Genomic DNA, 26,812 nt, shown 5'->3' with positions numbered 1-26,812 from the left:
TAAGCAGCAAACTAATGAAACCAAACAACATACAAGACAAAGGATGTCTCTAGACAGAGGGGTTAAACCAGATTGATTTGACATGCATTATTCAATTTACACTACATAAACTACACTAGCAGAGTGTACACAGGACAGCTGTGCCTCTTTTACTTCACTTCACTTCATTGTGTACACACAGCAGTAGCTTGCTGCATACTATGCATGTGGCATTCTCTGCGGGTATCCCAGGGTCAATTGCTTCACTGCTGAGCAGTGTGTATTCTGGGATTTTTCTCAAAATGTATTATGGGATGCATAGTGGAAGCCAGATGGGTTCAAATTTTTAAAAATCTCATGTTTCCACTGTCTCTGCCCCATACTTCCTTTCTGTGCAGGCTAGCATCATTTTCTAATTGGACCAGCCAGCACAGGCCCAACAAGGCTCTGAACTGCTGTGCTGGCAACCGCACATATGCAGAGGCTGCTTCGACTGTATTTCAGCATTTAGAACATAGTTCAGTTTGGGCCTTCACCTGCTGCACCACTCAGACGATGATGTGGCAGCAGCTACTCCAGCAGCACCAGCAGCTTCAGCAGAAGCAGAGGAAGCAGGACAAGGATGAACAAGAAGAAGAAGAAACCAAGCAACTGATACCAGAGGAGTGGTTTCTGGAGCAGCCTCACACCGTGGAACACCATTTTTGGGTTCAGGAAGCCAGTGTCGATTGGTGCGAAAGGATCATTCTGCAGACCTGGGATGACCAATGGCAGGAGAATTTCTGGATGGTGAAGGCAATCTTTTGTGAGATATGTGCTGAACTAACGTTGGAGCCACAACAGCAGCCTATGGAGAAATGGCTCACCACTACCATCTGGAAGCTGGCCACCCCCGAATGCTACCAGTCCATTGCCAACCAATTCTGCATGTGGAGATCAGCTGTTAGGACCACTGTTATGCAGGTGTGTGATGTCATGGAAAAGGTACTGTTGCACTAGGTTATAAAGCTTGATAATGTTCAGGAGGTTATTGATGGCTTTGCATACACGGGGTTCCCAAACTGTATTGGAGTATTGATGGGACCCATGTACCTATTATTTATCTCCCCAGCCTCACCACCAGGGCTCAGAATTGATAAAGGGGCATTTCTCCATGGTGCTCCCAGGGTTGCATGGCAAGTGTACAAACATAAATGAAGGATGGTCTGGAAGGGTCCCTGATTTTAGGATCCTTCAGGATGCAGCTCTATTCATCTTAATGGTTAAAGAACAGTTTGCCCCCAGCATTCTTGTGGATATTAATGGTGTGGAGATTGGTCTGGTTTCCTGGGAGACCGAGCTTATCCTCTGATTTCCAGCTTAATGAAGCCATTCACAGACCATTTGGACCGAAAGAATGAACTGTTTCTTGACTTCCTCAATAGTTAGAGGATGGCAGGGGAGTGCACATTTGGCCATTTGAAAGGAAGGTGGCATTATATGTGGATGTCATAAACAGATAGTAGAAGTTAATAGAACAGAAGTACTTTATATCTCTTTTGACTATAAAGGGTTAACAAGTTCAGTAAGCCTGGCTTGTCACCTGACCAGAGGACCAATCAGGGGACAGGATACTTTCAAATCTTGAGGGAGGGAAGTTTTTGTGTGTGCTGTTAGAATTTGGTTGTTGTTCTCTCTGGGTTCTGAGAGTGACCAGACATGCAACCAGGTTTCTCTCCAATCTCTCCGATGCAGGCTCTTATAAGTTCAGAATAGTGAGTACTAGGTAGATAAGGTGAGTTAGGCTTATGTTTGTTTTCTTTATTGGCAAATGTGCATTTGACTGGAAGGAGTTCAATTGTGCATTTGCCTGGAAGGAGTTCAATTGTGTATTTGGCTGAAAGGAGTTCAAATTTGTATTTTGCTAAAAGGATTTTAATTGGTACTTGAATACTTAGGCTGGGAGGGTATCCCCAGTGTCTATAGCTAAAAAACCTTGTACCTAATCCATCTTAAATTTACAAAGATAATTTTTACTGTTTTTCTCTCTTTAATTAAAAGCTTTTCTTGTTTAAGAACCTGATTGTTTTTTTTTATTCTGGTGAGACCCCAGAGGACTGGGTCTGGATCCACCAGGGAATTGGTGGGGAGAAAGGAGGGAATGGGGAGAGAAAGGTTATTTTCTGTGTGTAGGATTACTTTCTCTCTCAGAGAGAGTCTGGAGGGGGAAAGAAAGGAGGAGGAAAGTGAATTTTCCTCTCTGTTTTAGATTCAAGGAGTTTGAATCACAGGTGATCTTCCAGGATAACCCAGGGAGGGAAGCTGGGAGAGGCAACATGGGGGAAACGGTTTACTTTCCTTGTGTTAAGATCCAGAGGATCTGGGCTTTGAGGTTCCCTGGGCAAGGTTTTGGGGGGACCAGAGTGTACCAGGCACTGGAATTCCTGGTTGGTGGCAGCGCTACAGGTTCTAAGCTGGTAATTAAGCTTAGAGGAATTTATGTTGGTACCCTATCTCTTGGACTCTAAGGTTCAGAGTGGGAAATTATACCATGACAGTGGAATAGGCAGCAACGTTCAGGAAAACAAGTGCCTAGGTTTATAGTTGCATTTTGCTCAAAATTTCTGAGTGTAAAGGAGAAAAATGATGGGTGGGAGGTGCAGAGACTTGCTCGGTGATTTGAGCAGCCAGTAAGGCATCAAATACAAAATGGAAACATCCAGGACAAAACTGTTATATGCAGTGCTGTAGCTGTGTTGGTCCCAGAATATCAGAGACGATGGAGAGAGTTATTTAAGTTAAACACCAGTGTGGACACAAAAACAAATGGATATAAACTGGCCATCAACAAGTTTATGCTTGATATTAGACCAATGTTTCTAATCAACAGAGGAGTGAAGTTCTTAATAGCCTTTCAAGGGAAGTAGTGTGTGGGGGGGGGAATCCTAACTGGCTTCAAGACTGAGCTTGATAAATTTATGGAGGGGGTGGTATGATGAGACTGCTTACAATAGCATGTAACTGATCTGTGACTCTAGCAAATATCTTCAATGGCCAGTGATGGGACACTAGATAGGGAGGCCTCTGAGTTACTACAGAGAATTCTTTCCCAGGTGTCTGGGTGGAGGATCTCATGCTCAGGGTCTAACTAATTCCAATATTTGAGTTCAGGAAGGAATTTACCTTTAGGACCATTAGGAAACATCCTGAATACTGCATGCAGATCTGGTTTCCCCATCTCAAAAAAAGATATATTGGAATTGAAAAAGGCACAGAGAAGGGCAACAAAAATGATTAGTGGAATGGAACAGAGTCCATTTGAGGAGAGATTAAAAAGACTGGAACTTTTTTGCTTGGAAAAGAGATGACCAAGGGGGAGATAATGATAGAGGCGTATAAAATCTTACCTGGTGTGGAGAAAGAATAATGAAATGTTATTTACTCTTTCACATAACACAAGAACTAGGGGATACCAAATGAAATTAAAGGCAGCAGGTTTAAAACAAACAAAAGGAAGTATTTCTTCACACAACTCACTGTCAACCTGTGCAACTCTTTGCAGAGGATGTTGTGAAGGCCAAGACTATAACAGGGTTAAAAAAAGAACTAGATAAGTTCATGGAGGATAGGTCCCTCAATGGCTACTAGACAGAACGGGCAGGGTTGCAACACAGTGCTCTGAGTGTCCCCAGCCTCTGTTTGTCAGAAACTGGGAATGATGATAGGGAATGGATCATATGATGATTGCCTGTTCTGTTCATTCCCTCTGAAGCATCTGGCATTGGCCACTGTTGGAAGACTCAGCTAGATGGACCATTGGTCTGACCCAGTATGGCTGTTCTTGTGAACCTAAATCATGATGTGAGGACTTCAGTAACTCAGCCAGAGGTTAGGAGTCTATTACAGGAGTGGGTGGGTGAGGTTCTGTGGTCTGCAATATGCAGGAGGTCAGACTAGATGATCATGATGGTCTCTTATGGCCTTTAAGTCTATGAGTCTATGAGAGACAAGGTGGGTAGGGTAATATTTTTTGTTGGACCAGGTTCTGTTGATGATAATTAAACTCTTTCTGGAACACTCCCACACAAGCATCAACTTTCTGGACCCCATGATCAGCTCCAGCAACTGAACCCTAGAGACAACCATATACAAGACAACCACAGATCACCACTCCTACCTTCACAAATCCAATAACCACCCCAAACACACCAAGAAATCTGTTATCCATGGCCAGCAAGGTACTCAAATACCACAGAATATGCTCCAAGGAGAAAGTCTGAGATATACACATTAACACACTCAAAACCGCCTTCACCAAAAAAGGACACTCCACCAGAGAAGCAGATCTCATCATGGAATGGGCCACCCAAATACATTAGGAGAACCAGCATCAATACAGAAATAAAACCAGCTATGGCCGCATACTCCCACTTGTCACCTACCACCCCACACTGAAACTCACATGGGTCTGATCAAACAACTACAAACCAGAGGTGTGTGCAGAATTTGAAATTTAACTGTTGAGGCTATGAGGAAATACATTACATCCTCACTATAACAAACCTCTTAGGATCCAAGCCATTAGGCCATGATAGCCAAGGGTTTGTTATAGGCAAAGAAGTGTGTGTGTGGGTGGGTGGTGGGAACAGCTCCTCTGACCTTGGGACCACAACAGAGGCAGAGAGCTCCTCCTTCCACTGTGGCTCTAGAACTGGAGGAGCTTGCTCTCCCCACTACAGTCCTGGGGCTGGAGGAGTTCTGGGCCATACCTATTATTGGGAGGACCATGACCCTGCTCCCCTGCCCCCTTGTGCATGCCCCTGCTACATCCCATACTCAATAGGGACACCATCCTGAAAAAAAATCTTTTCTGAACCTCTTCTGATCTTCAAACCACTCCCCAGCCACTCCAAGCTCATCTTCAGAAGTAAGCTGCCCACAAGCTAGGATACACTGACTCAAAGCAGCACCGGATGCTGCCAGAACAACAGATGCAAAACCTGCAGACATATCTCCACTGCTCCAATGATCAACACCTGCCTCCCACAGCATAGCTTCCAAGGTCCATGGGTCCTACACATGCCTATCACAACATGTGCTGTACCTCATCCAGTGCACTAAATGCCCCAACAACAACTACATGGGTGAAACTAGAAAATCACTACACTCTCAAATGAACTCCCACAGGAAAATGATAAGATAAAAACACCCTTGTGGGTGAGCACTTTTCACAAAGTGCTCACTCTAAATCTCACCTATCAGTCCTCATCCTGAAAGGAAACCTGCACAGCACTGTCAAAAGATGAGCCTGGAAACTTAAATTCATAACTTTGCTAGACATTAAAGATCATGGCCTTAATGAAGAATCTGAGTTTATGGATTATTACAACAATCTGTAACCCACTAATTCCTCTTTTTGTTCTATGACTACAGGGGTATTAATGGGCCACTTCTCCTTGACTGGTCCATTCAACTATGTGTTAACTACTTATACTGAACTATTTGTTTGATCTTGTATTTAGCTGTGACACTCTGAGAATGTTTCCCAGACCTGAAGAAGAGCTCTGTGTAGTTCAAAAGTGTCTCTCTCTCTTACCAACAGAAGTTGGTCCAATAAAATATATTACTTCACCCACCTTGTCTTTCAGGGCAATCCTGTCAGGGATGCCTCTTCCTTTAAGTCTCAGGTCTGAAATTGTGAAGCTCTACAGCCAGCTGCTAACACATGGGAGACAGGCATGTACCCTTCATGGCAGGGCTTGAAAATTTATATACTCAGAGCTTCAGCTTGAGACACTGATTGATTGCCTAGCTGGAGCATCCTGCCATTTGGAAACTTGTGCAGGGAGAGGATGGAAAATGTGAGTTGACGGAGGAAGGAGATGGGGGCTGGAAACTTGGAAGGAGTCCTAGCTTACATCCTTCTAAAATGGTTCCAGCCATGGGGCACACAGAAGAGAAGCTAGCAAGGCACTACAGCACAATAATAGTAATAAAATGTTAAGATAGATTCTTATATGCTGAGGTTCCCTCAAGAGGATCTGCCTCCTTAGCCCCAGTTTGGATTTCTAACTGGGAATTGGGTTCAGTTGCTGCATAGCAGGGCTCACCTTCTACAAGGTTGATGTCTGGGTCCTGAGACCCAAGGAGATCCTAGCATTCTGGGGACATCTTTTCACGGGCCTCCTGGTGCTCATCCTCTGATGGGTCTTGCTGGTCATCTCCAATGGGAGAGGAGGGAAAAGACAGCAGGCAGTAGGGCGCACGACCTTCATGGGCTGGGCAGTAGTGTCATCAATCAAAATCCTGTCCAGCTCCTCAGAAAATGGACAAGTCACATTTCCACTCTCCAGACTTTTTCCTGGCACCCTAGTTTGAATGTAAGTCCTCTTGAGCTGTTGTTCTTTATCTGCACTGTTCGGCCTCCTGTTTGTGGTCCCTCACGATCATCTACTTAGCAGCATCCATGAAGACCTTTTTTATTCTAGTGGCTGGCCACAAAAGCTTCCTGCACTGACTCTTTCCTCCAGAGGGTGATGAGATTCAGGGTTTTAGCACGGCTCTGAGCAGCTGTTTGAGACATAGCATAAGGCTTCTGGAGTAATGTTGCAGCAATGCTGATGTATCTGAACCCAGCAGCAAATGGGCAAATTCTGGCCCTGTTCCCAGTTTTTAAACAGGGGAGGGACATCTGGTCAATGTGACACCAGATCAGTGGAGGGTAGACAGTAAACAGACAGGTCAGTAACAATCACTCACAAAGCAGTATGGGATAGCAGCTGCACCAAAGTACCGTGCATTAGTTTTGTGGGCACATGAGTAACAGACCAAACTAACCCAGTTCACATTAAACTTAGTTCCCTTTGAAAGAGGATTCCAGAGTTCGCAATATGTACAGAGTTAGTGTGCTATAATGAATTGCATCATGTGAACACAAATATTTTCAAACCTGTTTAACTAAACTTAGTCTGGTATAAGCCCCCCATAGACAAGTGGTAAATTGTCTGGAGTTGCAAAAAACACAGAGGACAATGAAATAATACAATCTGATTTAGAGAAATTAGAGTCATGGGCAGGATTAAAAAGCCCACAAACAACATAGGATTCAACTTGTGAAAATGCAAATGGAGAAAAATGTGTCTGGGAAAAATAACTTGAAACACGCATATGTGACGACAGCGGGGAGAAAGAGGGGAAGCAGTAGGGCTCAGAGAGGCAAGTGCAGCTCAAAGGGTCACAGCTGTGATCAAGGGAAGTCTTTACTCCCCGCTGTGTATAACTGTAAAAGTAAGGAGTCAGTGGGTAGGAAGAGCTCAGCTCATCCTCTGCTTAAGCCAGAGTGGAGGTCCACCACCACCCTTTGGACTGGTAAGCAGCCTTGCCCACAGCTTCTCTTCTCATTGGCTGGTGTGATCAGGGCTCCCACTCTCTGTGTGTTTCAGTCTTCATTAGTCATTGCCTCTGTGTGGCCATATTAGAGCTAGCAGCAATCTGGTCTGTTTTTTTCTTTTGTTTTGTTTGTTTGTTTGTGTTTTTCTGATTGTGTTAGTGAATAAATTGTGATTTTTCTTTCTTTTTAAATATATCAAAGCTGGAAGATATTCCTTCCATAAGAGACTCACTTAACTGCAGGACAATACTTGAGAAAAGGAGACTGCTCTTAACTTTCTTAAAATTATTTTCTTATTATTTAGTAATAAATATTTGGAACTTGCACCTTGTGTCACAAATTGTAATCAGATGTTCTTCACAAGATCCCCAGGAGGTAGATAAGAAGAATTATTATCATTATTTTACTCCTGGATTAGCTGGTACACAAAGATCTGTTAAATAACTTGCCCAGGGTTATTCAGGGAGTCACTGACAGACTTGGAGAGACTCCTCTCCTTCCCTCCGACACCCAGCCTCAAATCCTAACTACCATTCCCCTGCTCTAGTCACTGGAACACGAGTGACTGACATGCTCTTTGTGTGTGATATAATAAGGAAATCTCCTTGTTTGTTTTCTGACTGGAATGCGTGATATCATGATAATGACAAGCAGCAATGAGATGCCAACATTTGGCACTCTTTGCAGAGCAATGAAAATAACATTATCAGCTAGAGGTGTCCAGGAGCATTAAAGAGTAACTGGATCAGGACAAGTTCATGTCTGAGTCAACATCAACTTGATAGAAATGCTGCTTTTGGCAGTTATGTTGACAATTAGTACAGGGCCCTTATTGTACATTGGAGGAACTTGAGTTCCTTTAGTGGACACAGACTACAAAAGCCAAGGAAAAAGCTGCTGGGCACATACATGTCTTGTAGGAAAGATATGAATATATTTAGAAAGAAAGATTTGTGTTGCTGGCCTTAATCCCTTGCCCTAAGTGTCTTCTTTCTGATGGGTCAGAGATAGCAGTGCGACTGAATAAGGGAAGTATTTTTGGCTAGTGCACATCAGATTCCACACGCATACTGACTGAATTCACATGACTTGTCACCTGATAGAGTTATGAGATCTGAATGATTTTCAGTCACTTCAGTGAAGGCTGTATTTGAAACCTGGTCCCAAAGCCGCAAGGCAAGTGTATTACATACCTGTCAACTAACAAGGCTTGCCAAAATGAATCTACTCATACGAACACATGATCATTATTACTGTTCACACTGTGAAACACTATAGACTGTGACAAAAGTAAAAAGCTAGAGGATTATTGTGCTAGACAGTCATTTACTAAATATATTTATTGGGGATAAATGAATACTATTTTTATATAAAAAAGTGAGTTTTTAATAAATTTTTAATGAAGAAAAGGGTTGTATTGACAAATTTAGTCCTACTGACCTTTTCTTTGTGTAAAGAATAAGAAAATATTTACACTTCCTGAATATTTGTAAATTCTGTGTTTAAAAATATAAAATATTCAACTGTATCATGCATGAGTGTGAATGCAAAAGAATTCAGCTAGCTGATAATGTATACAGACCAGGTTTCTTTCTGTCATTTTAAAGTACTTAATTGTTGATCAGATCCAGCTTATAACCTATCAGTTAACAAAAGAACTATTGGTATCACATCAGGGAAATATCTAATATACGACATACATTTTATCAGTTTGCTTGAGAAGGGTGGAGGAGTGAATTGATGAAATTGACAAGGAATCCACTGAAAAAAGACTGAAACAGCTTCATGAAATGAAATTTGAAAATGTTTTTTTTTATGTATAAGACTCCTAAAGGAGTAAATAGAATCTAAGAGTCTAGAAGAACATTTAGAAGTTAGTTCCACTGCAAGTCCTAGAGAATTGACTCTGTTGTCCAGGTGTCTTCAGTGACCAAGGACTAAATTGCTGTCAAAGATTCCAACTAGCATGTTAAGAGCTAATAAATGAGAGATGGGTACAGGGATCTTACACATTAGGTGATCATATTTCTCAAACAAACTTTACCACTAGTGGCAAAATACAACATGCTTTAGAGTGCCTTGGATAGAATTTTAAACTGTAATGATGTAAGAGCTATATAACACCAAATCTTTCAGCCCCACAGGAATAGTGTTATGGAATCCATAAACTACTAACCTATCTGTAAAATTCTCTTATGCAGAGTTCTGTCATTTCCAGACATATCTTTTTCTGAGTACAAGATGAACAATGCAACTCCTCTAGCCCTCCAGGCTTCCTACTCTCTCTCTTTTTTTTTTTTTTAACCTCACCATTCAGTGTAATGCCCAAGATTCACCAGAGTTTCTCCTCCTGGAATAAGAAAGTAATAATAATGATATAATAATTAAGTAAGAAATAGTAAGAAACCCAGAAGCTGCTACAGAAAATAGATTTTAAACAGCTGTGCCCATCTTGTAAGAATTATACTATACAAAAATAACTGATGTGGCAATGTAGCCTCAAGAAAGAGAACAAGTTTCAGAATCTTTCATACTTACTTTTGGGGGTAGAAGTAATACATCCATCAGTTTAGCAGAGCTATATGTACTCAGAAGGAACAGGCATGTTTGATTTGCATGGTTTACAGATATCACATGAGATTTATTAATAGGAGGCTAATAATTCTGATCACACTATCATCATGTGTCTCTGTGTTAAGTGCCTAATGTGTAAGTGCAATGTGTGATAGCTGCCACAATCACTTCATAGAGACAGAGGCTTTTATAAAAGGTGTGCAGGTTGTGGGTAAGGGACAACCCCAGTTATGTTGGCTTCCACAGTTTTCTTTGTTCTTTGTTCTTTAGACCTGAGTATAGCAACCTAGACTCCACTGGCATCAGAAGTTTGGTGGTTGATTGTGTCCTTCTAGGGTTGAACCAAGATTGCATACTGACACTCTTCCATCTGTCATTAGTGTTTGATAACAGGGAACACAAGATGTTGCTGAAAGGATCCATGGTGGGATCCAGCTAAGAAAGATGAAGTAGCTTTTCAGCTCATTTGTTCCTTATTCTCAGATTAAAAATGGCATTCTTCCTGGGCAGCTCTTCCTCTCTGTGGTGAAGTGAGACTCATCACTGTGGTGCCTCCTGCCGGCTGTCATGAGAATTAGTTCTGCTCGCCAGGGCGCTCTCCTCTGGTGGTGCCTCAACATCGTCACATTTGTTCAGGACCCACACCACTCCCAGGACTGCGGTGTCCTCTTCAGTGACACTGCCCACTGGCTGTGCCATGCTCTGTGTTTCCCCCCTTCCAGGGGACCTGCAATCTCTGTCCTGTCACTCCCTCAGTGGAGATTGTAGTTCATTCCCCCGGGGCTGCTACCCATTTGGCTCCAGCACCCTCTTCTGTCCTTACCTCAGGGTGTCAGCTTGCAGGTACTAGTAACTGGCCTGGAGCTCTCTCTAGCTCACCTGCTCCCTGCTTGTAGCAATGCTCTGTCCCAGGTGTTGGTGCTCCTTCCTCCTGCTACGAACCTGGTCGTCTCCCCTCAAGCTCCAGTCAGCTACTACCCTCTGCTCTGCCCTGCAGCCCTTCTTATATGAGCCAGCTGGGCCATGAGTGGCTGCTTCCATCAGCCCCTTTCCAACTGGCTGCCTCCAGCGCAGCTTCTCTAGGTCTGCTTTTAACACCTTATGAGTCAGTGTGGGGCAGATGCCCCATCACACTCTCCAAGGACCTTTCCATGCAGAGTCCCATTTAGTCATCTCTCTTATTGAATTTGTGTGTAAAGCCACTAAGGGAACTGGGGGGCATTTTGGATGAGGTACCATCGTTGTCATGTAGCTGATTTCATTCACTTTTTCACATAACCTAAATTCTAGCCTCATTCTTCTCCATTTGCTTGACCAAGATGAGTATTTGGATAAAAGTGACGTGGCTGTGAATTCACCTAGATACCATAAAATTGTGCTAACTGGTGGAGTAATTATTTAGAGGGAAGGATGAAGGCATTGTCTGCGAATCAGTGGTAAATGCATGCCCAACAGTTTTGCAGCCTCAGGTTTCTCATGGATCAAGTTTTGGTCTTGGATTGTCAGGGAGTAAGAGTGGGACTAGTGGGCTTTCATTTTCTATGACTAGCCAGAAGTCTGCAGCCTCTCCACTAAGGAAACTTGAAATGGTCATAGAGGTTTTTGTCACCTTCTGGGTTGGTTACTGCAAAGTGCTCTTCTCTTAGCTCTGCCTTGACATCCCTCCAGAATCTCTGAGTGCAAAAGGTAGTTGCTCATCTCCTGTGTGAAGCAAAGCTGCTGTAAGCACATAACACCTTCCGTGGTTTACTATCATTCCTGATACAATTCAAGGCCTTAGTGATAGTCTTTAAAGCTGTGACTTCTCTCTGATGCAGTTATCTGATAAAACAATGTGCCACCACGGCAGTTAAAACTCATTAGGAGAAATTTGCTATTGGTATCTGATGGAAACACTCCAGGAAGACAAATAACAAGGGTTTCTCAATAATAATATTTCTCAGTAATATTGATACTTGGTGATTTTAAAAAGTTAATTTTGCACAGTTGATAAACACAATGAACAGAATCAGCTGGGAGAAAGAATTTAAACAGAAAAATGTGAATGATAATTGGAAACTGCTTAAGAACATTTTACTAGATACCTCAAAACCTACAATCCTACAGTCAAGAAAGAAGGCTACACGGGTTAAAAAATCAGCCTGACTTAGAATGGAACTGAAAGCCAATTATCTATCTATCTGTCAATCTATCTGTCCTTCTTAGCTTCTGATTTATATTCACTACTATCAACATGCCTTTTTTTCTCATAGATAGATAGATAGATGTGGGGGGGAAAAGGGAAGTTGACACCAATGATTATAAATCAGAAGATAGGAAGTGTCAAAAAAATTTAAGGGACACAAATTGACAAGGAGAAATCTATGGCTAGAAGAATTAAAGACAATGAAAAGGACTTTAAGTTCATCAAAAATAAAAGCAATCCTAGCAATGGTATTTGTATGGCAGAGTTCTATAAATATAATCTGTACTGTACAGTATTTCAGAAAAAAGATGTATTCATATTATATAATGATGATGTAATATTTTCAGTCCAACAGTAACTATGGATGATGTTAAATAGCTATTGAAGTCAGACATATCAGCATCTAAGAGTTTTAAAATAGCTAACCAAATTCATAGAATCATAGAAGATTAGGTTTGGAAGAGACCTCAGGAGGTCATCTAGTCCAACCCCTCACTTAAAGCAGGACCAGCACCAACTAAATCGTCCTAGCCAGGGCTTTGCTAAGACACGCCTTAAAAACTTCTAGGGATGGAGAGTCCACCACCTCTCTAGGTAACCCATTCCAGTGCTTCACCACCCTCCTAGTAAAATAGTTTTTCCTAATATCCAACCTAGACCTCTTCCACTGCAACTTGAGACCATTTCTCCATGTTCTGTCACCTGCCACCACCGAGAACAGACTAGCTCCATCCTCTTTGGAACCCCCCTCCAGGTAGTTGAAGGCTGCTATCAAATCCCCACTCATTCTTCTCTTCTGCAGACTAAATAAGTCCAGTTCCCTCATCCTCTCCTCATAAATCATATGCCCTAGCTCCCTAATCATTTTCATTGCCCTCTGCTGGACTCTCTCCAATTTGTCCGCATCCTTTCTGTAGTGGGGGACCCAAAACTGGACACAATGTGCTGAGTAGAGGGGAATAATCATTTCCCTGAATCTGCTAGTAATGCTCCTAGTAATATGCCATTAGCCTTCTTGGCAACAGCTGTTGACTAATATCCAGCTTCTTGTTCACTGTAATCCCCAGATCCTTTTCTGCAGAACTGCTGCTTAGTCAGTCGGTCCCCAGCCTATAGCAGTGAATGGGATTCTTCTGTCCTAAGTGCATAACTCTGCACTTGTCCGTGCTGAGCCTCATCAGATTTCTTTTGGCCCAATCCTTCAATTTGTCTAGGTTACTCTGGACCCTATCCCTACCATCCAGCATATCTACTTCCCCTGCCACAGCTTAGTGTCATCCATGAACTTGCTGAGGGTGCAATCCATCCCATCTTCCAGATCATTAATGAAGCTGTTGAACAAAACTAGCCCCAGGACCAATCCCTGGGGGACTGCACTGGATACCAGCTGCCAAGATCAAGCCGTTGATCACTACCCACTGAACCCGACAATTTAGCCAGTTTTCTATCCATCTTGTAGTCTATTGATCCAATCCATACTTCTTTAAGTTGCTGGCAAGAATACTGTGGGAGACTGCATCAAAAGCTTTGCTAAAGTCAAGGTATATCATGTCCACAGCTTTCCCCTTATCCAGAGAGCCTGTTATCTCATCATAGAAGGCAATCAGATTGGTCAGGCATAACTTCCCCTTGTTGAATGAATGTTGACTGTTGCTGATCACCTTCCTCTCCTCCAAGTGCTTCAAAATGGATTCCTTGAGGACCTGCTCCATGATTTTTCCAGGGACAGAGGCAAGGCTGACTGGTCTGTAGTTCCCTGGATTCCCCTTCTTCCCTTTTTTTAAAGATGGGCACTATATTTGCCTTTTTGCAATCATCTCATTTTCCAAAATGCTCTCTGGACCATTAATGCTGATTTTCAAAAAGTTTTGGAACTCTGGGGAAGTTGCATAGGACTTGAAAAAAGTTAATGTTGTATCAATATTTTAAAAGAGTAAATGTGTTGTCCCAGGTAACTATGAGAACATCAGACTGACATTTATCCTGGGGAAAATAATGGAATGACTGATATGGGATTCAATTAATAAAGAATAAAAGGAGGGTAATTATTGCCAATCAAATGGGCTTAGGGAAAATAGGTCTTGTCAAGCCAACACAATATCATTTTTTGATGAGATTACAAGTTCAGTTGGTAAAAGTAATACTGTCGATGTAATATACATAGACCTCCATCAGACATTTAACTTGGTACCATACAACATATTGATTCATAAACTAGAACAGGGGTAGGCAACCTATGGCACGGGTGCTGAAGGCGGCACGCGAGCTGGTTTTCAGTGACACTCGCATTGCCTAGGTCCTGGCCACCGGTCCGGGTGTCTCTATATTTTAATTTAATTTTAAATGAAGCTTCTTAAACATTTTAAAAACCTTATTTACTTTACAAACAACAATCATTTAGTTATATTTTATAGACTTATAGATAGAGACTTTCTAAAAATGTTAAAATGTATTACTGGCACATGAAACCTTAAATTAGACTGAATAAATGAAGACTTGGCACATCACTTCTGAAAGGTTGCCGATCCCTGAACTAGAACAATACAAAATCAAGCTAGTACACACTAAGTGGTTTAAAAATTTGTTCAGTGATAGGTCTTAAAATGTAACTGTAAGTGGGGAATCACTATGGAGAGGCTACTTTTCTAGTGGGTTTCCACAGGGATCAGTTCTTGACCCTCTATTGTTTAACATTTTTATTGATGACATGGAAAAGAAACATACAATTATTCATTACTGATAAAAGTTGCAGGAGCCACAAAGATTGGGGAGTGGTAAATAATAAGAGGAATAGTCACTGCTATACAGCAATCAGAATTGCTTGAGAAACTGGGTGCAGGAAACAATATGTGTTTCAATACAACAAAATGTAAGAATATACGTCTAGGAACAAAGAATGTAGGCCATACATACAGAATGGGGGACTTTATCTTGGGAAGTAGTGACTCTAAGAAAGAAGGGGAGCCATGGTGGATAATCAGCTAAGCATGAACTTCTGGTGTGACACTGTGGTCAAAAGGGCTAATCATGTGATCTTTGAATGCATAAACTGAGGAATAGACGTAGCGAGATTATATTGCCTCTGTACTTGGCAATTAGAATACTGTATCCACAGTTCAACAAGGATATTGAAAAATTGAAGAGGGTTCAGAAATGAGCCATGAGAAGGATTAAATGAGTAGAAAACATGCCTTATTGTGAGAGACTTATGGAGATCAATCTATTTCACTTATCAAAGAGAAAGGTAAGGCTGGTTTGATCACAGTCTATAAGTACATATACGGGGAACAGAAATTTGATTATCGAGGGCTCTTTAATCAAACAGGCAAAGGTATAACAAGATCCAATTTGGATAAATTCAGACTGGAAATAAAGTTCAAAATTTTAACAGTGAAAGAAATTAATCATTGGGGCAATCTACCAAGAGTTGTAGTGAATTCCCCATCACTGGAAATTGTTTTAAATAAGATTGGATGTTTTTCTATAATATATGCTTATTCAATCATAGCTATTAGACTTGAAGCAGGAATTAATTCAGGGAAGTCCTATGGCCTGTGTTATGCAGGAGGTCATAGTAGATGATCATAATGGTCCCTTCTGGCCTGAAAATCTATGAATCTATTGGGTCCTTTGCTTCTTGATGCTCTCTCAAACCCTGAGTCCAGGTGTCGTTAGACCTTGAGGTAATATATTCTTATTTCTTTTAGCTTTTGATTGATGGTTGGCTTTTCTGCTTCTTGGTTCTTATTTCCGGACAAAAAAGCAATGGGACTGATTGTCAGTTACACTATGCCCCCTTTACACCACTCTGGATGCAAAAGGTGCCTTAACAGTGTAAATGGGATGAAATAGTGTAAATAGTGTAAATAAGGATGAAGCCCTGTGGTTTTAAATGCTCCTAATTGAGAGCAGAGTGGAGTTTGTGTAATATATATATTACATACATGCACACATATATGTATGCAAATGAGTGAATAGTTGCTGTGGTGATAAATCTACATATAAATTAATAAGTAGGTGAATAAATTAAATAAACTATTACATAAAAACTTTACTGGCACATAAGATGTCCAATCTAAATCATCCGAAGATAAGATGTCAGACTGGTTTAGAGCTGGAGAGAAGGGAGAGGGTTATAATTATCTGCTAGATGCCATTGACAACTTCTCCTTGATTTATAAATATTTCATTGGATTTTTTTTGTACTTTGTATTTGCAATTTTGGATGTTTACATTTAAGACTAGTGAAAATTGTGATGGCACAAACAGGCCTTAAAATTTTTAGAGCTACACCTCTTGAAAACTTTAAAGTCACACTATATATCTGTCACTCTAGATGCCCATACCAAAGGAGGTGGAGATAAGAGGAAGAGAAACAGTACAACTAATAAATGATTTAAGAGTGAGAAATGTCTTTAAATTTGTCCAGTCAACAAAGAAAGTTAGAATTTTACCCAAGGCACCTACCTTACAACTATAGTAGATTTCTCTTACTTTCAACACAAAGACCCACTAGTTCAGTTTGCTAAGAGTGCACTGATTTTGTTCATGACACAAAGAGCTTCCCAGTGTTATTTTAAAAAAATCCTAGCTTGATTTTTACATATATATATTTTTATATGAGGGAGGCATTCTAATTTCACCTTTAATAATATGCTTTTCAGACAAAGTGTCATAGGAGTGGTATATTTTGAAGTAGCAATAAGTAGCTCGCAACAAAGAGTCCTGTTGCATCTTATAGACTAACAGACGTATTGGAGCATAAGCTTTCGTGGGTGAATACCCACTTAGTCAGATGCAAGATATGTAGCTTGTTGCCCTTTGATGTAAATTTGCAAGGAAGATAGATTATACTATCAAGATGTTTCCCATGCATAATAAACTACAAAGGACAAAGTGCATGGCTGAGAATTGTGTGGGCTACAAGTGACTACCTTCACTACAATCAATTATTAGGATGATTATATTGTGTCTGGAGAATATGATGCTAATGACTAGCTAACGCTCTGAATATACACTCTTGACTGGAAAACCAATGACAATTAAATGCAGCAGGAAGGAAAGCCTATATGTTGAGGTAGTAGCTCTGCAGTGTGGATAATGAATAATTAAAAATAACAGTCTTTATTTGAGGTTTGAAAGTATACATGCCCTTTAAATATACTCTATTTTGTAAAGAACTTGGCCCAATGACAGCTTTAAATGCAGCCTATTGGCTCCTGTACAGAAACAGCACAGGAAAGCAGGGAGTTAAACACCCTTGCTGTTGAGAGGGCCTGAAAAGGATTAGCTATGTACTTACTGCTAACCTTCTACTCCCCCATCTTCCATACAAATAAATAATTGAAACTCATTACCTCTTTTAGGGGGCTTGCGCACATGCTTTCTCTTTTCATATCAAAGCAGAGATCAGTGTCAGAGAGGCAGCCACATTTAGCTGAGTCTCTCTGAGACTACTGATTAATTGGTTTTGCATTTTGGAAGTGCATCCAAAGATGTTGTAAAATACTGTTTGTTTTTGCCTTTGCCAAAACTTGTTTAGGAGTGCTCTGGAGGATGACAATGATGTACTCAAGATGGTTGTGAAAGAAAAGGGCAATCAGTCAGGTGTGCGTGCCAGATTTCTTCCCCCTCCTATGAAGTTTCTGTTTCAGCTTTCAAAAGAGTGAATGAGCAAAATGCGAGCTGATATTAACAGGGAGTGGGATTCCAAAGTTCACTTTAACCAGAATCATTTAAAATGAAAGGTACAGCAAGATAAGCAATTACAGATCTAAAACACCTTGATTTTTGAGAGACTAGGATAGAGAAGCTGTAAATCCTGGATAAAATATACTCTTTCAAAAGCTGTCAGTACTTATTTTATTGTATGTTTTGCTGAAATGTGGTAATATGATGTTGGGGGGGAGGGACAGGGCTCATTTAGTTATGGCAAATATTGCCTACATAAGTGTGCCTCATACTGTTATTTGCCTTTCTGTCTCTGTCTATATCAACTCCACATGCTGCTCTGGTGGCCTGCTTTGTACTTAATATAACTTGTCAAAACACATCTATCAGATATATGAAAAGGGAAACCTGGGTGGCCAGACGAGTCCAAGCCTGGCGTGGATTGCATTTTACCAAGACCACAGAAATCTCTTCTCCTCCTTGAGATTAAGATGAAAAGCAGAGTTCATTGTTGTGCAACCAGATTTTAAAATAATTACACACATGCTAGTGCATTAGTTGGCCATTTTTGTTTATTTGAATCCCACATACTGTACTTTTATGTGGATTCTAAGTGATTTTTAAAGCTGTCAGTAAAAAAAAAATGTTACTACTTGTTTTGGACTGTTTTTATCCCTCACTTGATTTTTTTTTGCTCTAAACTGCTACGATCATAGCACCTTATCTCCTTCCAGGAAAGTGGGGTAGACGGTTCCTTTTGGCAATTCAGTGCCAAAGTATTACTCTGCAGTATACAAATGCAAAGGCTTTATGGTCCACTTGCTTTTCTTCAGCACCTCATATTTTACCTCAGGTGGTAAGATTAAAATCCTTTCTATGATCCTGAAAACATTAAGAAATGGATTGTAGCAGGCAGTTCTGTACCTAATCAATTATGGTTACTTACAAAATGCACAAGTGGAATGCAAACTATTTAAAACAGTTTTAAACAAAACTCCTTGAAGTAGACTTAGGCTGGCAGGAGCCTGAAGGAGTTAGCGCCCAAATCTTATTGCATTTGGGGGTTTACATAGCTTAGACTCCTTTGACAATGCCAGCACATGTGGGGCCCAATCTCTATATAGGAGCTGCAATTACAATGTTGTTACATGCAACATTTATTACAGAATGAATGTTTCAAATATTAAAATGGATATCAGGTTTGAACAATGATTTTGCTTATACCAGAAGAAATGCCTGTATCAAGAGAGTTCAAACACAAAGCTACTGGGCCAAAACCACAAAGGGACTTAGGTGCTTAAAGATCAGATTTAGGTACCACTAAGGTCCACAAAGTTCCCACTCGGCTGCCGCCTAACCCTGTAGATGCCTATAGTCACTTGGCCCTAAATTTCTACAGCAAAAGACCTCTAAGATGCCTAAGTTTCTACCTCTGGACATGTGTGCTGCTGCCTCTGGCATACATCCTGATGCCTATCTCCTGCCTAAGCACAAGTGTGATCCTTAAACCCATGGGAAGATAGGTGTTCCTCTTCCTATTTTGCCTGCAGGGTCTGATCTGGTGCCTGATTCCACACAAAATGGTCCTGGGGCGGAGGGAGGGGAAAAAGGACTTGAAGGACGCAGCATTGCAACACCTAAGTACCTTTGTAGATCCAGGGCACAGTTCTTAGGCCCTTCAAATTTCACCTTCCTTGCAGGATGTTTCCTGCTCCTCAAAGGACATTGCACTGAAAAACACTGATTTCCTATCAGGAAGATAATCCCTGCATGTGGAAGGCTCCAGCACTTCTAGGGATGTGGTATTCCAGGGGTGCAGCAATCTCCTAGGCAGCACCAAAGATGAAGAGTGCCAAGAGATTCTGCCAGTCCTGAATGGTTGCATTGCAGAGTTGCTTCAAAGATGGGCAATAAGCTCTGGGTTTTCAGTGAGTGCTCGATTACTGCCTGGCAGCCACCAGGCAGGGATGGGGGGCGAAGGTCTGCCAATATCATTAGTTCACTGATGTCATTCTAGCAGCACCATTAATAGAGGTATTGATAATCATGGGTAAGTTCAATGCAAGTACTGTGGTGACATTACGGTATAGTGGCATGTTGCTGGCCATAACGGCATTAGGAGTGTCAACACAATGGTCTTTTTTCTCATAACCAAATGTGCTGAACATGAGCTGGTTGTTGCGAACGCAATTATCAGTAATTGGATAAGCCTAAAATAGCGTGGATACATCCTTGATACAAGAGCTGGCAGCATCTTGATTATATCATTGTCTGGCAAAGAAGGCTGCAGTCTGCAGGAATCACAAGATCCGTACTCAGAGCAGGCTGCAGGACGCACCATCACAGAAGAGGCTCCAAGTTACTGATTCAACTTCATTGTTGGAGAACTGGCCCGGTGCCTACAAGGCGCTTAGACACAAAGCACTTTGAAAAGCTAAACATTAAATCAGAGCTGCATAACATCACTAGTACAAACCTTGTCTGCACTCAAAACACACAACTACAAAAGATGGCAAGCAGAAGGCATTGCGTGGTTCTGCTGTGTACCTGTCCACTGCTGACATGCATCTGACGAAGTGGGTATTCACCCACAAAAGCTCATGCTCCAAAACGTCTGTTAGTCTATGAGGCGCCACAGGATTCTTTGCTGCTTTTACAGATCCGCACTGACATGGCTACACCTCTGATACTGCTGACAGAATTGACTTTGTCAAATATCAGCATCAGGACTGATTTGATCTCTTAATCAAAACCTTACTTCAAGAAAGAGACAGAATCAGCCTGTTTTTGGATTCCCCACTCCAGTGCAAAGAAAACATATTATAAAAATATTAGCTTTAAAGCTTACGGCAGGCATGAGATCAGTGGTGGGGCACGGAAGCTGATGAAATTCAGTTCTCTTCAGACCAGAATGATACAAAACACTTCTGCAAAGCTCTTAAGGAAATGCATGGCTCAAAAAATAAAAATATTACACCACTGAAGAGGGTAGACTGGGAAGGGGTTATTACTGTCAAGAGTGAGATCAGACAGAGGAGATGTGAATTGGGAATGTGCAGTGGTGGCCCTTAAAAGCCTTCCAGTTTTAGCAAAGATAAATTGATGCCTCAGCATCACTACAGATTTCCCCTTCCCCTTATGTGCTAGAGGAAATACCTTGAATATAGCAAATACAGGGGATATCTAACTGTGAATGCTTATTAGTTACCAAAGGCAGTTTGCAAAGTTTTAAGCACCATCCCTATAAGAACCTCAAAAGTTTTTTAATTTGGTCTCAGTTTGGATTTTTCAGATGCTTAAGCGAAGCTTATCCAACAATACTAATCAAGGATTTCATGTACCTTTATTTAACAGGGGCCCAATTCTGCTGCTCTGTCCAAATGCAATATGCAAATAAGCTAAATAGGACTATTTTCGGAATAAGACGTGGATCTCAGTATGAGTAAGGAAGGCAGAATTGGGGGCCTAAGTTTCCAATATAGTATAATACCTGGAGATCAATATTAAGACGAATTCAGCTGATTATGATCAAGGTCAATTACATTGTAGCTATGCCCTAATCATTTCCTTGCAGCCAGTAGTCTCTGACCTGAATTGTTTGGAACAGCTGATCTTTCCCTGAGTGACTTGTCTGGTTACATTTGTGGTATATGACCTACTTTTTATCACTTCCCTGGGTGAAACACAGTCATCTGAAGGCCCATAAAACCACTCAGAATCAGAACTCACTCCCAATAAAGCCCAATAATCAAATCAAAATAAAAAACATATTTGACAGGTGACTACAAAGAAAGTCTCAGAGGCCTTTGCTGCTGTCTGTATACTCATCCAGACAGCAGCTTTTGTCTCTATGGTGCCGGAGGATGATGGATCATCAAAATCATAAAAAATAATAATAATACTTTATATTGCAAAGTATTTCTAATCAGATATCTCAAATCACTTTATAGACATAAGTTAATATACACAGTATTCCTGTGGTTTACTATTAGCCTCTTTAACAAGTGGACAAACTGATTCACAAAAAAGTTAAGTGACTTCTCACCTTGGAACACTGCACCCTCTTATGGGTGAATGGGGCCTTCCTATTCACAGTTTAAATATAAAGGATGAAATCCTAGCTCCATAACAAAACTCTCAGGGAGACAGGATTTTGCCTAGTTTAGTACAATACCACACCAACATTGGAAAGAAGAGATTGCTGCTTTTTGTATGTTGTGTAGGGATAGAAGACCCAGTACTAATTACAAATATTATCTTGAATACTACAGCTGTCTACACCAATAGGAAGACTTTTCTAATGGAAAATAACACCCTCTACACTTGAGAGCAGGAGATTTCCACATGATTTAATAGCTGCCATTACCCCCAAGTTATGTTCACTAATTGCAACCCCTATTACTAGGTTCCTGGAAATTACCCTAACTGTAACCAGGTTTACAGACCTTTCTATATTGAGGGTCTTCTACTGATCAGCTAATAGTGGCCAGATTCCATACCGTACTTTCTGTCTGCAAACTGTGGTCAGCAATATATCTGATTTCAAAGTCATATTACAGCAGTTTTCTCACCAATTACAAATGTATAGGGAAAAAACAGAATCAGTAAACCTGCACCCGTTAATCACATAATGTCATAAGGTAGATGAAGGAGAATTTATTTCCTGTGAGCACCGAAATATTGAGGGTGTTGGCACCTCCATTTTCCTTCCGTTGCCTTTTGGCTAATTTTCTTTCGCCCAGCGTTATTTGAAGGGAAATGCCAACTTGAGCTAACAGCTTCATGGACAGAGTTTGGACATTTTATTCAAAGAAGTTGGAGGAAAGGGGTGTCACTCAGGGATTGGTTCTTGTGCCACTTAAGACTTGAATGGCTGCCTTTTCATTCAGTTGATTTAATTTAATTAGCCTTTGTGAAGCAGAGACTTAAAATTGCTGAACCAGATCTTACAAGAATCCACTTGACAAAATGCAAGGAACAAAATCAAAAGCTAAGTTTTTGCAAAGTTCATTTGTGGACCAGCATGAAATACATGGAAAAGATCAAGAAGCCTTAGACATTTGTCAAAAATATGAGTCTTCGAAGACAGAGTAATTTAGCTTAACTCTACAGAGAATCAGCAGACCCACAATAAAAAAAAATTAAGCCTTGTCTCTAGTGCTTCTGTAAGATTTTTCAGATAATGTAATTTTGTAATTCAACAAAATACTGTATAGTATGTAAAATAAGACTTTCCTGCTTGCCCACTCTTTGAAAAGTTTATTCCCTGTTATCTTTGATTCTTTCTGAGAAAGATGATTTTCCAACTATGGAATGTCTGTAGTGGTCACACTTAAAAGGTTCCTTCCAGTTTGAAAAATGATATGCTTTCCAGACATATTTCCCATTTTAAACATATGCTACCCTTTGAAGAGATCCAGTGGCTTCCTCTTTCTCTGATATTAGTTACTTGAATCTGTTTCAGTTACAAATAGAAATTCTGTCTTTTAAATTCTGGCACCTTTATTTCCTAGGTATCTCCTGAAGGTTGCACCAGCAATGGATGGTCAATCAATGAAAAACAGCAGCAATGAGCTCTTCGCTCCCTCCATTACCCTTTCTTTCTCTTCAGGTGAAGCAAACTGCAGACATTCTCCATACCCTTTTCCACTTCTCTTGAGACCTTTTTTACAATGTTGTCTACAACCTCAGACTCTCCATAGTCCCAACAATTGACCCTGTTAGGAATCCTAGCCATGTAACTACAACTGAGATGGTAGACTACTTCTGAGTAGCCCACATTAAAAACCCTATAGTAGTTTAGAGCCTTTAGTTTGTGGACTTGCTAGGGAATACATAAAATAGTTTGTTAACGGATTTTAGTGCCCATTCTGCTCAGGCTAAACTCAATGTGAGTTTTGTCATTGGTTGCAATAGGAGCAGATTCAGACTTTTAATTAACAAGTAATATTGTGTAACTGTAGTATTGTAAACTGTGAGAAGAAATAATATCATATGCTGTACACAATGAAAAATGAGAAAATTATACATAAAACAATAGGTTAAAAATTCAGTTTTGCAGGGCTATATATGCAAACTGAACACAGGATCAAATGAAAACACTGAATCCCAAACCTACAATATATTCCAGTGCAATTTTTCAGAAACCCACTAATGCAGAACTTTTTGTTCTCGTTGTTCTACTAGACAGTTGGCCTAATTCTGACAGGGACTAAATCCTATTGATGTTTGTTCGATTTGAAAGATCTCAGCACCTCTCACGAGACCCTCTACATCTGGAAGAGCAGGGTCTGATCAGAAGGATGCCCCATATAATATCAATGACACTGTGACCTGCCAGTTGTATTGCCAACTAAAGAAATAATACACTAGCTTTTAGATCTGTCCAAAAGACAGGTATCATGCTAACTAGGAAGGGTGGTATAATGACACCTCAGACCACCCATGCTCATATATGTCAGAGCTTCGTCACTCCCATAATCTTAACACCTTCTATTCAAGTCAAGTCTTTCTCAGGAACTCAAACCTCTTTACAAACATTTATAATTTAAGCCTGACTGCAGTGCTTCAAGTTAGGGAATATGGGTAAAGAGAGGCACAGAGCAGTTAAAGGAATTGCCCAGGTCTATACAGCAAGTCAGTAGCAGAGACAAGAAGAGACCCAAGGATTGCAAATGAAGTGGAAACATTTAGTCTATTTTAAGTACTTGGCTTATAGGATGATTTGTAGTGAGTTTTTAAATAGTTTTCCAAATGTTTCTTCCAAAATACCTCTTGATTTGTCTACATTGCTAGCTTGCTTATTGATTTCATCATCTATCAAACTTCTTATACCACACCCATCACCATGATGTCTTTCAAGTTCCTTTCACTAATACTGGATGTGGAAGTACTAGAAAAGGGTATCAGGTTAGGCCAATACAGCAAATCTGTCTTTTTCTTACCTGTGTTGGGTTCAGTTGCATTCTCCTCCTCTCTTCTTTTTCTTGAATTACCTGGTGGTCAACTGCATTCTACACAAATGTTTTTGTGACGCTGCTGAAAGGTTCTCTTTGGTGTGGTTTCATTTAGGAGACATTTCTATGTGTACAGCCTACCTCCTTCTAAGACTTGGATTGCATTACCCAATGCCCTTTTGAGCTAAACATTTTTTTAAAATAAAATCCCACCCTATTAATGCAGTTTTTTTCTTTTCAAACTACTTGGCGATGGTACAGTTCCCTATTTCCTGTCTCCCTTGCCAGAAGCAACTGACTGCTGTGGATCTTTTCTGTAAGCCTGGTTGCATTTTTAGTCTTTATTTTATTTTTTTGCTGACACTGTTCTTCCCTTTGACTTTGTTTTCTCTTACTCTCTGGCCTCTCAGCCTCCTTCAAGTCTGCAACTACTGTTAAAACACACCGCATCTGCCCCCTCCTGCCCGCTCCTTTTTGTTGTTATTATTATTCATATTTGGGTGGGGAAAACTCAGCCATTTAAACGTTGAGATGAGCGGCATTCTCTGCTTGACCCTCTCCATCATTTCTGCATTTTGCACTAGTTCTCAACTGTGTAAATTAGCAAGGCTCCCTTGAAGTCACTTGAGCTGTGCCATCTTACATGCTACACTATCTGCTAGCAAGTATGGCTACAGTTGGGGAAAACAAAGCAAGTGGCAATGGGAGCTATACCAATTTACATCAGCTGAGGATCTGGCCCTTTGCTTTCCTTTTCCCAGCTGTAGCCATGCTAGCTTGCTCAATTGCTTGAATAAGCATTCGGTTGCATCTGAATACTACTATTGCACTGTGATTTGCCTGAGATCCTACTTAAAACTTTTTGTAACTCGACCCTTAATAACTTGATAATTCTGATAATAACATAATGGCCATTGCACATTTGGAGAAGAAGGGTCTCAGGTGCTTTATAACATAACATACAAACTATACATGTGGATAACATGACCTCCTATTGAAATGCAGCATGCATAGCAATACTACAGAGCAGGTTAGGATGCAAACTAAAGCAGAGTATGCTGTCCAGTTGAAACCACAGTGGAGATTTTATATAGGTAGAATATAATTACCCAAGCTGGATTTCAGCCAGGACACAGGGAACACCCTGGTTCTCAGAAAAAGTGCCAGTGGGAGATGAAGATGTTACTACAGACATATATGATCATGTTGCTTGCTTCTTGTTTCGTGGAATTCCAAGTGGATCACATGTTGTCTTTTAATTTCCTCTTTAACACTTACCTTTTTTTTTCTGCTGCTCTTTCTGTAGCCTAATCCTTTGTCTTGTTCTGGTTCCTTTCATCTTATATTTCCTCCCCACATTTCACACATCCAGGGTACTCCTGATTAAAAGAAGAAACTTAGCTGTTTATATCCTGTTGAATAAAAGTCTTTATATATATGGGCTTGCACACAATTCACCATATGTGTATGCTATATATGCGCAGAGTTCATACAATCTAAAGAATCAGATAAATGATTGCCATTTTTTCCTGATATTTACACAACTTTTACTTCCCTTGCCGACGTTGTCTTATTCAGCAATGAAGAAATTCACCCCTGGATGGAGTGTCTATCTAAGGCTCTCCAGACTTCTTAAGGTCTGCATTAAAGACCAGCTCCTGATCCCATTGAAATCAATGGCAAAACTCCCTTCCATCAGATCAGGATTCATCCTTAGAAGATCAAAAGATGTTGGGGCTCTTTGAGTATATTTGGGGTGAATTTCACCCAGATTGAATATTGCCATAGAAATAGCACTAATACTTACTGTCTACCATACTTTATTGACTAGATCTCAGCTGGGCCACTTTATGAGCTAGATCTGTCCTTCTAAGAATCTCTGTAGCATAGGGGAGTTTTCATCTGGTGAAGAACTGGTATTGGTGGCTCTTGCAAAACACTCCTTCCCCTCTCCTTCTCTCCCCTCCCCTCCCTCACATAGTTGGCCCTGGCACAGGGCAGGGAGGGGACAAGGCCATATTATAATGTGCTCTAGATATGCTCAGCTGGCTTTAGGGACCCTAGTTATTTGGCAAAATT

Source organism: Chelonoidis abingdonii, chromosome 4 (assembly GCF_003597395.2).
Source record: "Chelonoidis abingdonii isolate Lonesome George chromosome 4, CheloAbing_2.0, whole genome shotgun sequence".
Taxonomy (NCBI): domain Eukaryota; kingdom Metazoa; phylum Chordata; order Testudines; family Testudinidae; genus Chelonoidis; species Chelonoidis abingdonii.
This window is presented reverse-complemented; position numbering follows the sequence as displayed.